Raw genomic sequence first — 15,600 nt, forward strand, 5'->3', positions numbered from 1 at the left:
ATCCCTCCAAACCTTCCCATTCATATACCCATCGAGTTGCAATTGTGCCAGCCTCCATCACATCTTCTGGCAGCTCATTCCATAACTGTACCACCCTCTGCGTGAAAAAAAAGTTGCCCCTTAGTTCTCTTTTATATCTTCCCTCTCTCTCCCTAAACCTATGCCCTCTAGATCTGGACTACTCCACGACTAGGAAAAGACTTTGTCTGTTTATCCTAACAATACTCCTCATAATTTTATAAACCTCTGTTAGGTCACCCTCAGCCTCCGACGCTCCAGGGAAAATAGCCCCAGCCTATTCAGCCTCTGCCTGTAGCTCAAATTCTCCAACCCTGGCAACATACTTGAAAATCTTTTCTGAACCCTTTCAAGTTTCACAACGTATTTCCGATAGGAAGGAGACGAGAACTGCATGCAATCTTCCAACAGCGGCCTCACCAATGTCATGTACGGGCGCAACATGACCTCTCAACTCCTGTACTCAACACTCTGACCAATCGAATAAATCATACCAAACGTCTTCTTCATTATCCTACCTACCTGCGACTCCACTTTCAAGGAGCTCTGAACCTGCACTCCAAGATCTGCTTGTTCAACAACACTCTCTAGGACACCACCATTAAGTATATAAGTTCTGCTAAGATTTGCTTTCCCTAAATGTAGCATCTTGAAATTATCGGAATTAAACTCCATCTTCCACCTCTCAGCCCATTGGCCAATCTGCTCCAGATCCTGTTGTAATCTGAGGTACCCTCGTCGCTGTCTCCTGCATTTCCAATTTTGGCGTCATCTGCAAACTTACTAACTGATCAGACCCAGGGTAGTTATCCACTTTTAACTGCTTCAAGATACCCAGCACTTCCTACTCTGTAATCTGGACATTTTGCAAGGCGTCACCATCGAATTCCCTGTCGTCTATATCTTCCATATCCTTTTCCACAGTAAATACTGAGGCAAAATATTCATTTAGTATCTCCCCCATTTTCTGTGGCTCCACGCAAATGACGTCTTGCTGATCTTTGAGGGTGCCTATTCACTTCCTCGTTGCCCTTTTGTCCTAAATAGATTTGTAAATACGCTTTGGATTCTCCTTAATTCTATTTGACAAAGATATCTCGTGTTCCCGTTTTGACCTCCTGATTTCCCTCTTAAGTATACTAATACTTTCTTTATACTCTTCTCAGGATTCACTCCATCTTTCCTGTCTATACCTGACATATGCTGCCTTCTCTTTCTTAATCAAACCCTCAATTTCTTTAGTCATCCAGCATTCCCTATACCTACCAACTATCCCTTTCACCCTGACAGGAATATACTTTCTCTGGATTCTTGTTATCTTATTTCTGAAAACTTCCCATTTTCCAGCCGTCGCTTTACCTGTGAACATCTGCCTCCAATCAACTTTCGAACACTCTTGCCTAATATCGTCAAGATTTGGCCTTTCTCCAATTTAGAACTTCAACTTTTAGATCTGGTCAATCCTTTTCCATTGCTACGTTAATTCTAATAGAATTATGTTCGCTGGCCCCAATGTGCTCCCCCACTGACATCTCAGTCACCTGCCCTGCCTTATTTCCCAAGAGTCGGTCAAGTTTTGCACCTTCTCTACTCGGTACATCCACACACTGAATCAGAAAATTGTCTTGTACACACTTAACTAATCCCTCTCCATCTAAACCTTTAACACGTTGGCAGTCCAAGTCGATGTTTGGTTGGTTAAAATCCCTTACCCTAACTACCCTATTATTCTTACAGATAACTGAGATCTCCTTACAAGTTTGTTTCTCAATTTCCTTCTGACTACTGGGGGTCTATAATACAATCCCAATAAGGCGATAATCCCTTTCTTATTTCTCAGTTCCATCCAATTAACTTCCCTGGAAGCATTTCCGGGAATATTCCCCCTCAGCACAGTTGTAATGCGATCCCTTATCAAAAATGTCACTCTCCCTCCTCTCTTGCCTCCCTTTCTACCATTCCTGTAGTATTTGCATTTGGAGCATGAAGCTGCCAGTCCTGACCATCCCTGAGCCATTATTCCGTAATTGCAATGACATCCCAGTCACATGTTCCTAACCATGCCCTGAGTTCATCTGCCTTCACCGTTAGGTCTCTTGCATTGAAATAAATGCAGTTTAATGTATTCGTCCTCCCTTGTCTCTGTCCACCCTGATTGTTTGATTCACTTCTGTTCTCAGCTGTACCCGTCTCAAATCGATCTCTCTTGAGCAGATTTCGGGATGATGCGAGCAGGTATTGTAGGTTTAGTGAGTTTAAATAGATCAAACCCAAAGGTCTGGAGGAATTGTAACGAAAGAGACGAGGGAGGACTCTGTCACAAACCTTTAATTCTTTTCTGGTCACTGGGGAAATACCAGAGGGCTGGAGGTGAGCTGATGTTTTTTCCACTCTTCAGGATGGTGTTAAGAGATAGAGGGGAATTACAGATTGGTGATTATCACAATGCTGCCTGGAAAACTATTGGAGGAAGTGCCGAAGGAGAGGATTAATCTCCATTTTGAGAGGCAAGGATGGTCATGCACAATCAATACGGCTCTGTCAGTGTGGGAGGGGGGAATACCTCACAAATGTGGTGGAGTTTTAAGAGGAGGTGTACAGGTCTGTGGACGAGGGGAGGGAATTTATCTGGTTTGTACAGATTTAGCACAGACTTTGACAAGGCCCCACATGGCAAATTGATAACTGAAATGAATCCACATGTCTTCCAGAGTAAATTAGCTGTTTGGCTCCAAAATTGCTGCAGTTCGATGAGGTAGGTGGCGTTGGTAGAAGGCTGTGTAAGTGGGAACTGGTGTCCTGTGGTGGACAACAGGGATCAGTGCTGGGTCCCTTATTGGTTATAATAATCATAAATGATATTGATGTGTACGTGTGTGTGTGATGGGGGGCGGGAGTAGGGAAGATAAGTAAATTTGCAGATTGTACAAATATTGCCTGGGTTTTTCGCAGTGAGGAAAATCGTCTTAAGTTGCGGACAGAAATGGTCAGATTGGTCAGAATGGTGAGATGGGCAGAGCAGTGGCAGATGGAATTTAATCCAAATAAATGTGAGATCATGACTTTGGCAGAAGTCAAAAGACAAGGCAGTACGCAATGGATGGTAGCACACTGGGAACATCAATGGACCTGAATCATCTTGAGGTGTTTGTCAACAGATCCCTGAAGGAAGCAGGATCGTCTTTTAGGGGCGTTAAGAAGGCACATAGCAGAGTCATAGATTATAAGAGCTGGGAGGTCCTTTTGGAGCTGTACAGGGTTTTGGTTCGGCCACAGTTGGAGTATTGTATGTGGTTCTGGTCACTGTACCATAGGGAGGATGAGACTACATTGCAGGGAGAGCAAAGGTGTTTCAGTAGCATGTTGTCTGGGCTATAGCAATTTAGCTGTGAAGAGGGAAGCTGGTTAAGCTGGGGTTGCAGTCGAAAGTATGAGTATGCTTAAGAGGGAAATCAGGAGGGCAAAACGGGGACATGAGATAGCTTTGACAAAGAGAATTGAGGAGAATCCAAAGGGTTTTACAAATATATTAATGATAAAAGGGTAACTATGGAGAGAATCGGCCCCCTCAAAGATCAGCAAGGCAGCCTTTGTGTAGAACTACAGAAAATGGGGGGAGATACTAAATGAATATTTTGCATCAGTATTTAATTTGGAAACGGATATGGAAGATATAGACTTTGGAAAATAGATGGTGACACCTTGCAAAATGTCCAGATTACAGAGGAGTAAGTGCTGAACGTCTTGTAACGGTTAAAGCTGGATAAATCCCCAGGGCCTGATGAGGTGAAGTCCAGAGGTCTGTGGGAAGCTAGAGAAGTGATCGCTGGGCCTCTTGCTGAGATATTTGTATCATTGAGAGTCACAGGTGCGGTGCCGCAAGACTGATGTTTGGCAAACGTGGTGCCACAGTTTAAGAACGGCGGTAATATCAAGCCAGGGAACTATAGACCGGTAAGCCTTTCCTCGGTGGTGGGCAAGTTGTTGGAGGGTATCCTGTAGGACAGGATGTACCTGTATTTGGAAAGGCAAGGACTGAATCGGGATAGTAACATGGCTTTGTGATTGGGAAATCATGTCTCATAAACTTGACTGAGGTTTTTGATGAAGGTACGAAGAAGATTGTTGAGGGCAGAGTAGTAGATGTGAGCTATCTGGACTTCAGTAAGGCGTTTGACAAGGTTCCCCATGGGAGAGTGATTAGCAAGGTTATATCTCGTGGAATACAGGGAGAACAAGCCATTTGGATACAGAACTGGCTCAAAGGTGATAGTGGAGGGTTTTTTTCAGACTAGAGGCCTGAGATCAGTGGAGTGCCACAAGGATCGGTGCTGGGCCCTCTACTTTTTGTCATTTACATGAATGATTTGAATGCGAGCATAAGAGGTACAGTTAGTAAGTTTGCAGATGACATCAAAATTGGAGGTATAGTGGACAGCGAAGTGGGCCAATAGGCTGAAAAGTGGCAAATGGATTTTAATTCAGATAAATGTGAGGTGTTGCATTTTGGGAAAGCACATCTTAGCAGGACGTTTTCACTTGTTACTCAGGACCTAAGGACTGTTGCTGAACAAAGAGACCTTGGAGTGCAGGTTAAGAGCTCCTTGAAAGTGGAGTGGCAGGCAGATAGGATAGTGAAAAAGGCGTTGAGTATTCTTTCATTTATTGATCAGAGTGTTGAGGACAGGAGTTGGGACGACACGTTGCGGCTGTACAGGACATTGGTTAGGCCACTGTTGGAACATTGCGTGCAATTCTAGTCTCTTCCTTATCAGAAAGATATTGTGAAACTTGAAAGGGTTCAGAAAAGACTTAAAAGGATGTTTCCAGGGTTGGAGGATCTAAGCTATAGGGAGAGGCTGAACAGGCTGGGGATGTTTTCCCTGGAGCGTCGGAGGCTGAGGGGTAACCTTATAGAGGTTTACAAAATTATGAATCGCATGGATAGGATCAATAGACAAAGTCTTTCCCTGGGGTCGGGTAGTCCTGAACTAGAGGGCATAGGTTTAGGGTGAGAGGGCAAAGTTATAAAAGAGAGGTTAGATGCAACTTTTTCACGCAGAGGGTGGTACATGTGTGGAATGAGCTGAAGAGGATGTGATGGAGGCTGGTACAAATTCCAAACTTTAAGAGGCATTTGGATGGGTATATAAATAATAAGGGTTTGGAGGGATATGGGCTGCATGCTGGCAGGTTGGACTAGTTTGGGCTGGGATATTTGGTCGACATGGACGGGTTGGACCGAAGGGTCTGTTTCCGTGTTGTACACCTCTATGACTGTAGAACAGAGATCGATGTATATTAGGCTGTGAAGGGCGTGGACAGGGTGAACAGAAAACTGTTATTTTCCCGTTGTCGAGGAGGCGATAACAAAATGGCACGATTTTGATCTGAACGGCAGGAGATTTAGGGGGACATGAGAAAATACCTTCTTACCTAGAGGATGTTAGAGGCCTGCAATGCACTGATTGCGATGATACTTCAGGCAAGAGACATTTAAAACGAACTTGCATATGTACTTGAAATGTCATAACACTCAAGGCGAGGGGACCAGTGCTGGGCAGTGGGAATGATGTAGATCGACTGTTATTTAAGCATTATAGGCCAAAGGGCCTCTTCTGTTCTATGGGATTCCATCATTCTGTAATTCTGAAATGAAGGTTCGGAATCACTTCCTAGTTTGTTCCGAACTGTTTTAAAGAAATATTTCGCAGTGTAAGTTCCAACTGTTGTTGTGGTCAGCATCAGCTTCAGGTTCTGTATTACAGTGCTCACTCACAGACAGGTTTCTCAACTGTTTTATAAAATTGAATAAACAAGGAAAAAAGAGGGAGAACGATGTGCAGTAGAAAAGCAGCTCTGCAACATGAGATATGGAATGACTGCATAGCCTCGGCAAAATGAAGGTCATCAATGAAAAGAATATCAAAAGATATTCGGTTATTAACGGGACTGATGGCGAGTGAAATGTTATTTCAAGTATTGCTGTTTGAAGACGAATTGCAAGTAACATTTGTCAACTAAATAGTATCAGATTAATCAAGTCTTTGGGGAGTTCAAATAGAGACTTAAAACTCCATGATATCATATCGTTAAAATAAACCTGTTGTAGTATTCTGTTTGTTCAAAATTATATTTTAAAAAAAATCATAGATTCCCAGAGGAGATATCACACAATATAAAATAAAGTCTCAGGAACTGGGTCAGCTCCAAATCCGAGAGAATTCTCCAATTCGTACAGATTGTCAGCAGCAGGAACGGGGAGATTGGTTCACAAACAACACAATGCATCTGCCAAGGCAAATGGTCGCAAAAGTATATTACACTGTCCTTACTATTGTTGGTGTTCCTGGTAAGTCTTGTTACAATTTAAATTTCCATAAATCTCTGCATTAAATCGCTCATTTCCACTCTATGACTGGTAATTATTTTCTTTCCATTCAGTAAGGTAAATCTCGATGTCAGTTGATAGTGCCCTCACTTACTGAGTTTAAAGAAAATAGTTGTTTGATGAGGAGGCTCCTCAGTAATGTGCAGTGTTGCCTGCCTCTCTATACTGTGCAGAATGGGTTTGCCCTGGCACCACACTGATCGGGTTTGGTTGAGCAACGGCCTTGGCTGGTCAAGAAAGTTTTTACCAAGACCACACTCTCTCTGTGGGAGTTAAAAGTCTGCTATTTGTCAAATGTATTTCGAAACAGCACAGCTCTTAGTGATACCCGGTGTTTCCCATTCCTTGATGCGAAGGAATTGTGTCGGTGGGTCTTGCTCATGCAGCTCGCTCCAAACGGGAGCGCACAAATAACAGGAGAGCAATGGGTGGGTTGGACAGATCATTATGGAGTGATAAGCGAAGGGCAGATGACCCTGATGATCCGATGTGCTGTTTTTAGTCAGTGGATGTGCGGAGGAATGATTTTGTGAGGGCAGATAATCAGGTTAATATGAGTTCCAAATGTGTGAGAGAAATGCACGGAGTTAACATTTCCAAATTAACTCTGTGGTGTAATTCCTCAACTCAGAAAAGAAAATCTCTATTTCTAGTTCATACACACTCTACATTATCCAGTGATTGATTAGAATGTTTCGTACTGTTAATCTAGATCTCCAGGAGTAACTCTGAATGAAGCAGTTACTGATCGTGGAATTGTACTGAATGGGGAATAACCAGTTATTACTGTTGCCTCGTAGACCTGGGAGAATGTGTCATTGTAGAATTGTACTGAGTGTGGGTAACTGCTCAGATATGAACTTCTGACCCAGTATTGTTGCTTTTCTCGAGTATCTGTAAACGCAACATTGCTGTTAATGTGTAGCAGAATGGGGGATTATCCATGACCTCAATTGTAAATATTCTTCGAAATTTCATTCCGTTGAGAGCTGTACTGAATGTGGGTCAATAACCTGAAGGCAACGTCCGATTCCCGTGGCAATGTGATGCAGTGAGCAGCTTTCTGTGAAATTCTAACTGGGTCTGGGTTCTTAGCCAAAGGAGAACAACGAGCCCAGTCTCCAAGTGTTATTGGGAGCTTTTGGCAAAATACAATAACACTGAGTATGAGTTACCAATAAGAGGGAAAAAAATTCTCCGCCGTGGTCTTGCAAAAGAAGGAGTATATCTGAGGATAGAATTTAACTTTTGGGGGACTGAATGAAAGGGAAGATTTGTAAGCAGTTGGAACTAGGAACATCATTTGACTGAAACAAAGAGATGCTTCTTTCATATGACAGTCCTCATTTCTGATCTGTTCACTGGTGGAGTTTGGTAATACGATGGATTACAAATGGGAATATCTTTGTTTGCATATATTTCGTGATATGTTGACAAAGTAAAGTGTTTTATTGGGGATAAATAGGTGTGACGTCTTGCAAAAATGAAAATAACAGAACAACGGCGCGAATTCAACTAATTGTCCCAGAGGCAAATAATGTTTCCTTAAATATTATTTTTGTGTGTGTTTAACCTTTCAGTAAAGTTAAAATAAACTGTAGGACATGACTGCTCTCATTCATTTTCTCGATGTTTATAACTGTGGATGTCGAGCTAGACTGATTGCCACTTGTTCCACCTCTGAATCTGATTAGATCAATAATTTTTGAACCTATGATCCATCATCTATCCACAATTAATTTTACAGTGATCGCTGCTTTATGATCCATGTTCTCCTGGTGAGGAAGAGGACTTGATGAGGGCTGTGCTAAAGTCAGTTTTAACGCAATATAGAAACATAAAGAAAGTATATATTAATACATTGTTGCATCAAGTAATTGACTAGTACCTGCAATCTTATGACTATGGTTAATACGTCGTACATTAAGTACAGAAACTGTGAATGAGACCTTGAGCTGATTCGATTTTACACGCCCCCAGTGCACACTATGTCACGAACAGAGCTCACAAACCATTTCCAGAACAATGACTTTTCTGTTTTATTGTGTGTGATAATGACAAACAGACTGACTCTGACGGGTGCCCAATCTCTATCACATATTGTACAGTTTTTTTCCATCGCCTCTGACATTCCAGCACAGCCACATGTTCACTCTAAAGTATGACAAAGTCAGAATTGTCTTACAGTTACAGAAACATGTACTATCTGCTGCTCAATTATATTTGCCTCCTTTTACAGATATATTTTAATGACGGAAAAGAAATATTCAACTCTTAAACATGTAAGTTATGAAGACATATCCACAAGAGCGAGCCGTCAAAGAAATGAACATAATGAGAAGATAGCTTGTTTTGGTATCAGTCTTGAATACAGGTGAAGATAGTTATGACTGATGGGGTTCAATCACCTCAGTCATCTTACATATCAGCAGGAATTCTTCAGAGTGTTGTCCCAGATACCAGAATTAAAAAATGCCATATCTCTACCCTTTCCTATTTCATTATTTATGAGGTAAAGAGGCTTGCGCATGGTGTTGCAATCTTCAGCACCATTTACAACTCCTTAGATAATGAAGAGATCTGTCTCCATATACAGTGAGGTTGCATTAAAATTTGGTTGACAATTTGAAAGTATCATTCACATCCCACAAGCACCGGGTAAAGACCACCCTTAAAAGAGAGAATCGACCAATCTCCCATTGGCTTACGACGACATTACCATGACTGACTGCTTGACCTGAGCCAACCATTGACAAGAGAATGAACCAGTCTGGCCATAAAACTGCTACATGTCAGATACCCTGATTCCTTTAGATATACGCTGCCAGCCTTCCTCTCCGAACCATGCCCTCCATCCAGAAAGCCGAGCTCAGAGATGGGATGGAATGCTCTCTGTGGATCCAGCTGAATGCAACATTCACAGAGTTCCTCATTGTGCAGAACAAACAACCAATCACCTCATTCAGTACTCACACTCTTCACCAATGCATGACCAGAAATGGATTCCACCTGCAAGATGCAAACTAGGAAATACCCAACTCTCATTCAACATCACCTCATAACACATGACCCATGATCAATGGTTCAGGTGAAGAGAAACATGGTCAAATGCAAGTTCCCTTTCAAAATAAATTTCATTCCGACTTCAAAATACTGTATATCGTTGTATCACCATCGTTGCTGTGTAATATTTCTGCAACTCTCTTCCGAAAACATTCGAATTTCCTGCACCCCAGGTATTACAGATACGCAAAAAGGCAGATCTCCCGGACCATCAAAATAGCGACTAGAGCTGGGCAATCCAAATTGGCCTGACCAAAGCATACGTTTAGAAATGATCACTGTTACCGTCTCTGCAAGAAAACACCTGTGAACCCAGAGGGGGTTACTGTCGACGGGAATTTCCTGTACGGCACAGAACAGGAGAAACATTCAAAGTGAAAGGTCGGATGCTTGGTGCTGAGGTCTTACTGATTTCAGGGCGTCCATTATCCCAATGGATTTCCGAACTCTAGTGAACTCAAAGTCAAAAAACAGCCCTTTTGCCTCAGTTGGCTGTGCTTGGAATAGGTCGATGTGTTAGCGTTCCCTACTGCAGACAACTGTGATGAATCAAGTGAAGGATCTCTTATCTTCAAAAGTGGGTCAGTATTGGGAGTTGCATATTTGTTAAAATCAACTTAGATTCGGGATATTCATTTCAATGTGATGCTGTAAAAAAGCTGTTTGTTCTGGGGAGTTAGGTATGTGTGGGGGATCTCCATTTTGTTTTGTTCATTCAATGGATGTGGGTGTCACTGCCTCGGCCATCCCCGTCCCGAAATTGCCCAGAGGGCGTATAGCAGTCACCATATTGTCATGCGTTTGGAGACACTTGTAGGTCAGGCCATGTTCGGATGAAAGATTATCTTCTCTAAGGGACTTTTGTCAAGGGGAAGGAATTTTTTCATAACAGTTAATAACATGTTAATGGTTACTATTAGACTGTTAAGTCCACATTTTTGTTCAACTCAAATTTCATTGTCACCCATAACTGAAATTTAGTCGAGAGAGTGGTGCTGGAAAAGCACAGCAGTTCAGTCAGCAACTGTGGAACAGAAGAATCGATATTTCGGGCATAAGCCCTTCATCACGAATGCTGTGCGTTTCTACCACCACACTCTCGCCTCTGATCTCCTGCATTTGCAAACCTCAATTTCTCCTGTCAGCTCACTGAACGATCTGCATTGGACTGAATCCACAAACGCAGTCTCTGATACCCAGAAATGGTGCAATGTATTGGTCTCTCACAACAAGCTCGGGTACAATTCTGGTGACCTCCATGGCGGGTGCTGCTTACATTCTGGAGAATCCTAGCCGGAGCTTCTGCTCCGACTTTGGGAGGAGGATTTCTACTCACACGGAGAACTGCAGGAACCTGGACATCAGGCAGGAAGCTTTGATTCTTCTCATGAAATCCAAACCGGAAATGTGCAATGATCAAAGCTGCATCAATTCAGATTTTAGTTGAGTGGAGGCTGTGGTGTGCAATCTTGAACGTTGTGGGGGGAATCCATACCAAATATATTATTAGCATTCTTCTGATTGTAGTGGGTTACCAACCTGTGGCATGGTGGTTCGATTCAATGCTGAAATCTTCCATGTTTCAGATTGTGGTTATGTTCAATCCTGTACCAGTGGGGGGAACAGGGAGAGGTACCGGTTCAATGCCCTATCATTTGTACATTCGCTTTGTAGAGGGATTACATTCTTGGAAACTGGAAAGATTCACTGCCCTGTACCATAGTTAGACAGTGTCAATGTGCAATTCTGGAAGTAATCTGAGCTGTGGAGACTCCACAACCGAGTGCAGGAATTTTGTATTTGATGTCCGTGTTTGGTGTGTCCCATTCTTCATTGATCCCGGGTGGATTTATTTGGATGTTGTGGTCTTATGAGCAACTCAAGCAGTCAGAGTAATCTGTAACGCAAAAGAGACTAATTACTGACGATTCCCAAAGTATTGAGAACATAATCAATTCCTAGTATGCATTCGATCCTCATGTGATTACATATGTCTTTTAAAATTGTGAATAATTCATTTGACAGTGATAACTAATGGTCTGGGCGATACGACATGCAAACATTGTTGTGCTGAAACCATCAGGCACAGAAAATGCTTTTATCAGTAACTTCATGTCTTTTTTATCTGTCTTTCTCTTACAGTTATTCTAGTGGCGATTGTATTTTTATCTGGAGATAAGTGTGGTCTTTCAACATGCACCACTCGCTACCTGGTCGCAATGGCTGCATCTGATCTCCTGTTTATTATATTTGATTTCATACTTTTTCGATTTAGATGGTATTATTATCCACGGTGTTTCCTGGACATTACTCCTGTTTGCAGTGTAATCTGGGTCCTGATTGACTTCACAATTGATTTCTCTGTCTGGTTCACTGTTGCTTTTTCTTTTGATCGATTTGTGGCCATTTGTTTTCATCAGATTAAATCTCAGTATTGCACAGTGAAAACTGCAAACAGAGTTCTGGCAACAATCTGCATTTTCTTTTCTGTAAAGAATATTCCCAAATATTTTCGACTTGCACCTGGAAGGATTATCGACAATGTTCCATTCTACTGTTACACCAGAAACAGTTACTTCAAGCATCCTTTGTGGGTAAGTTATAGATATATTGAATCATTTTTAAGAATTCTTCTTCCATTCATTTCGATTCTCTTTCTCAATATTCTGACGGTCAGACACATCTTCGAGGCCAATAAGGCGCGTAAGGGACTGAGGGGTCAGAAAAAAACAGAGAATGACCAAGAGATCAAGTGCAGAAAGAAATCTGTGACTTTACTGTTTGCTATATCTGTCAGCTTCATATTGCTTTGGTTGGTGTATATTCTATATGTATATGGTATCGGTAAATACGTGGATGATTTTGATCTCTTTGAACAAGTTGCATTTATGCTGCGGAACCTCAATTGCTGCTCCAATGCATTTATTTATGTGGTGACACAGAAAGTTTTCAGAGATCAGTTAAAGTGTGCAGTGAAATATCCAGTTATAAAAATAATTCAATTGGTGAACAAATCCATGTAATTGAGAACCAACATTAGCCGTAGCAGACAATGGAATGAGCAGTCCACGTGAAGAATGGCCCGAAAGGAGTAGGAGGTGCAGCAACATGACAACACTCCTTTTCAAATGGGCAGGGAATGTCTCCATCTGAAGAACAACATGAAAGAAACGGCAGGAGTAAAGCCAGTGCAGAGTGCTGTCAGAAAGGAACAACAGTCAGGAGAAAGCTGAACAAAATCATCACCAAAAGAGGAATTATGCGTGCCCCAAAAAGTCTCATTCTGAGCAAACAGTGACCCGGATACAACAAAATACCTGGAGGAAATGATCATCGTTCACTGCGAGGTGAACAGTAATGTCAGGCACCTGTTCTCTCTTCCTTATGGAATTCTCTGATACACACATCTTCAAAAAATTAAAAACACGAGAAGTTTGAACTTCATCTTTTGAATGCAAATGCATTTTTATCAGTGTATCATCACCAAGGTCGTTTTTTCTATCTTTAAACCAGCTCCTAAACGCATCCCCCTGACTCACAGCTCATCACCGGAGAAACAGTCAATCATTCGATTGTTACCTCTGGCGCTTGTATTCCAGCGCCAATTCCACACATTTACTTTATCCAAATTTTCAATAAATTCCATTTTCTGACCATCCACTGACCACTGTCACCTACACATGCATGTTGTCCTCCAAATTCTCAAGTGTCCATTCTCACTCGACGATGCAAAATGTTTCAAAATTACTCATATATTTATTTGATTTCTTGGACTGGTGTCAATCTATGCAAGTGTAAGTATTTTGCTGTCGTGTAATATTACTAATTTGTGTGATATTCAAAGAAATAACGGATTTCATAGTATTAAGTCAGTGTCATGGAGTCAAAAAAATGAACAGCACGGAAAAAGACCCTTTGGTCCAATACATCCATGTCGACCAGTTATCCTAACATAATCTAGTCATATTTGCCAGCACTATGCCCATATCCCTCTCAACCCTTCATATTCATATATCGTCCAATCCAGATGCCTATTAAATGTTGTAATTGTATCAACCTCCACCACTTCCTCTGAAAGCTCATTCCATACACGTACAGCGCTCTGCATGAAAAGGTTACGCCTGACGTACCTTACAAATGTTTTCCTCTCGTTCTAAACATGTGCCCTCTAGTTCTGGACTCCCCCACCCCGTGGAAAATACTTTGTCTATTTATCCTATCCATGCTCCTCATGATTTTATAAACCTCGAAAAGGTCATCCCTCAGCCTCTGATGCTCCTGTGAAAACCGTCCCAGCCTGTTCAGACTCTCCCTGTGGCTCAAATTCTATAATCATGGCAACATCCTTGAAAATCTTTTCTGAAAGCTTTCAAGTTTCGCAAAATCCATCTGATAAGAAGGAGACCAGAATTGCACGCCAAATTCCAACAGTGGCCTAACCAATGTCATGTACAGCTGCAACATTGCCTTCCAACTCCGTTACTCAGTAGTCTGACCAATAAAGGAAAGCATACCAAAAGCCTTCTTCACTATTCTATCTTCCTGCGACTCCACTTTCAAGCAATAGTGAATCTGCACTCCAAGGTCTCCTTGTTCAGCATCACTTCCTCGGACCTTGCCATTAAGTCTTTCTCTAATTTGATTAGATTAGATTACTTACAGTGTGGAAACAGGCCATTCGGCCCAACAAGTCCACACCGACCCGCCGAAGCGCAACCCACCCATACCCCTACATATACCCCTTACCTAACACTACGGGCAATTTAGCATGGCCAATTCACCTGACCTGCACATCTTTGTGACTGTGGGAGGAAACCGGAGCACCCGGAGTAAACCCACGCAGACACAGGAAGAACGTGCAAACTCCACACAGTCAGTCGCCTGAGGCGGGAATTGAACCCAGGTCCATGGCGCTGTGAGGCAGCAGTGCTAACCACTGTGCCACCGTGCCGCCCCTGAAATGCAGCACTTTACATTTATTGAAATTAAACTCCATTCCTCAGCCCATTGGACCATGTGATAAAGTCAACTTGTACTCTGGGTGAGTTTATTTGCTGTCCACTGCACTTCTTATTTTGGAGTCATCTGCAAACTTACTAACTGCAGCTCCTAACTTCAGCCAAATACCTGATAGAGGGTTTTTGCCTGAAACCTCTATTCTTCAGCTCCTCGAATGCTGCCTGACGTACTGTGCTTTTCCAGCGCCACACTCCCGACTGCTATGTTCACATCCAAATCATGCACAGCCAAAGTGAAATGGCAGTGAAGAAAGCCAGAATCAACACAAACTCTGATAGTGGGAACAATCCTGCGTGACTGAGCTGTATACACTTCAGGACTCCCTCACTCAGTCCTTCCGAGTACCCAGCTCCTTCTCCGAATTAAGAGGCTCTTTAAAACTTATCTCCTGGAACAAGTTATTGCCAAATGAACTAATGTCACCTTCAATGAGTCAACACCAAATCGATGTAAGTTGAAATGACAAATGTCTTTTTAATTACGTTTATACGATGGAAACCAAGTTTATACCAAGTTGTATACCATGGAAACAGGCCCTTAGGTCCAACTCATCCAGACCAAAAATATATCCTGATTTAATCTGACAACATTTGCCAGCATTTGGCCCATATCCCATATAACCTTTTTTTTTATTCACATATCCATCCAGATGTCTTTTAAATGCTGTAATTGTACCAGCCTCCACCAATTCCCCAGGCAGCTCATTGCAGACACGCACGAACTTTGAGAAAGCTATCCCTCAGCTTTCTTTTAAACATTTCCTCTGTAACCTTAAATCTGTTCGATTTAGATTTTGAATCCTCTGCGCTGAAATAAGATTTCGTTTATTCACCTTGTCACTTATGAATTACTGAGGAATTCATAATCCCTTATGATTTTAGAAACCTCTATAAAGTCACCCTCTGAGCCTCTGATGCTCCAGGGAAAACAGCCCCAGCGAGTGAAACCTCTCCCTGTTGCTCAAACTCTCCAATCCCAACAAAATCCTTGTCAAGCTTTCTGAACCATTTCAAGTTTAACAATATCTTTACAATAATAGGGAGACCAGAATTCAACATTCATCTAAGTTAAACTCCATCTGCTACTCCTATGCCCATTGGCGTTTCTGA

The sequence above is a fragment of the Hemiscyllium ocellatum genome, chromosome 40 (genome assembly GCF_020745735.1).
Source record: "Hemiscyllium ocellatum isolate sHemOce1 chromosome 40, sHemOce1.pat.X.cur, whole genome shotgun sequence".
NCBI classification, from domain to species: domain Eukaryota; kingdom Metazoa; phylum Chordata; class Chondrichthyes; order Orectolobiformes; family Hemiscylliidae; genus Hemiscyllium; species Hemiscyllium ocellatum.